Here is a 2,151-nt window from a genome sequence, read left to right on the forward strand (position 1 = left end):
GAATGAGGCACGGAGAGAGAGAGAGAGAGAATGAGGCACGGATCGAAAGAGAGAGAGAGAGAGAATGAGGCACGGAGAGAGAGAGAGAGAGAATGAGGCACGGAGAGAGAGAGAGAGAGAATGAGGCACGAGGAGAGTGGCACGGAGAGAGAGAGAGAGAGAGAGAGAGAGAGAATGAGGCACGGATAGAGAGAGAGAGAGAGAGAGAGAATGAGGCACGGATAGAGAGAGAGAGAGAATGAGGCACGGATAGAGAGAGAGAGAGAGAGAATGAGGTACAGAGAGAGAGAGAGAATGAGGCACGGAGAGAGAGAGAGAATGAGGCACGGAGAGAGAGAGAGAATGAGGCACGGAGAGAGAGAGAGAGAGAATGAGGCACGGATAGAGAGAGAGAGAGAGAGAATGAGGCACGGATAGAGAGAGAGAGAGAGAGAGAATGAGGCACGGATAGAGAGAGAGAGAGAGAATGAGGCACGGATAGAGAGAGAGAGAGAGAGAGAGAGAATGAGGCACGGATAGAGAGAGAGAGAGAGAGAGAGAGAGAGAATGAGGCACGGATAGAGAGAGAGAGAGAGAGAGAGAATGAGGCACAGAGAGAGAGAGAGAGAGAGAGAGAATGAGGCACGGAGAGAGAGAGAGAGAGAATGAGGCACGGAGAGAGAGAGAGAATGAGGCACGGAGAGAGAGAGAGAATGAGGCACGGAGAGAGAGAGAGAATGAGGCACGGAGAGAGAGAGAGAGAGAGAGTGAGGCACGGAGAGAGAGAGAGAGAGAGAATGAGGCACGGAGAGATAGAGAGAGAGAGAATGAGGCACGGAGAGAGAGAGAGAGAGAGAATGAGGCACGGAGAGAGAGAGAGAGAGAGAATGAGGCACGGATAGAGAGAGAGAGAGAATGAGGCATGGATAGAGAGAGAGAGAGAGAGAGAATGAGGCACACGGAGAGAGAGAGAGAGAGAATGAGGCACACGGAGAGAGAGAGAGAGAGAATGAGGCACACGGAGAGAGAGAGAGAGAGAATGAGGCACACGGAGAGAGAGAGAGAGAGAATGAGGCACACGGAGAGAGAGAGAGAGAGAATGAGGCACAGAGAGAGAGAGAGAGAGAGAGAGAGAGAGAATGAGGCACAGAGAGAGAGAGAGAGAATGAGGCACAGAGAGAGAGAGAGAGAGAATGAGGCACAGAGAGAGAGAGAGAGAGAATGAGGCACAGAGAGAGAGAGAGAGAGAATGAGGCACACAGAGAGAGAGAGAGAGAGAGAATGAGGCACAGAGAGAGAGAGAGAGAGAATGAGGCACAGAGAGAGAGAGAGAGAGAATGAGGCACAGAGAGAGAGAGAGAGAGAATGAGGCACAGAGAGAGAGAGAGAGAATGAGGCACGGAGAGAGAGAGAGAGAGAGAGAATGAGGCACGGATCGAAGGAGAGAGAGAGAGAGAGAATGAGGCACGGATAGAGAGAGAGAGAGAGAGAGAATGAGGCACGGATAGAGAGAGAGAGAGAGAGAGAATGAGGCACGGATAGAGAGAGAGAGAGAGAGAGAATGAGGCACGGAGAGAGAGAGAGAGAGAGAGAGAGAGAGAGAGAGAGAATGAGGCACAGAGAGAGAGAGAGAATGAGGCACAGAGAGAGAGAGAGAGAGAATGAGGCACGGAGAGAGAGAGAGAGAGAATGAGGCACGGATAGAGAGAGAGAGAGAATGAGGCACGGATAGAGAGAGAGAGAGAATGAGGCACGGATAGAGAGAGAGAGAGAATGAGGCACGGATAGAGAGAGAGAGAGAATGAGGCACGGATAGAGAGAGAGAGAGAATGAGGCACGGATAGAGAGAGAGAGAGAATGAGGCACGCATAGAGAGAGAGAGAGAATGAGGCACGCATAAGAGAGAGAGAGAATGAGGCACGCATAGAGAGAGAGAGAATGAGGCACGCATAGAGAGAGAGAGAATGAGGCACGCATAGAGAGAGAGAGAATGAGGCACGCATAGAGAGAGAGAGAATGAGGCACGCATAGAGAGAGAGAGAATGAGGCACAGAGAGAGAGAGAGAATGAGGCACGGATAGAGAGAGAGAGAGAGAGAGAGAGAATGAGGCACGGATAGAGAGAGAGAGAATGAGGCACGGATAGAGAGAGAGAGAATGAGGCACGGATAGA

The sequence above is a fragment of the Heterodontus francisci genome, chromosome 11, assembly GCF_036365525.1.
Source record: "Heterodontus francisci isolate sHetFra1 chromosome 11, sHetFra1.hap1, whole genome shotgun sequence".
NCBI classification, from domain to species: Eukaryota; Metazoa; Chordata; class Chondrichthyes; order Heterodontiformes; family Heterodontidae; genus Heterodontus; species Heterodontus francisci.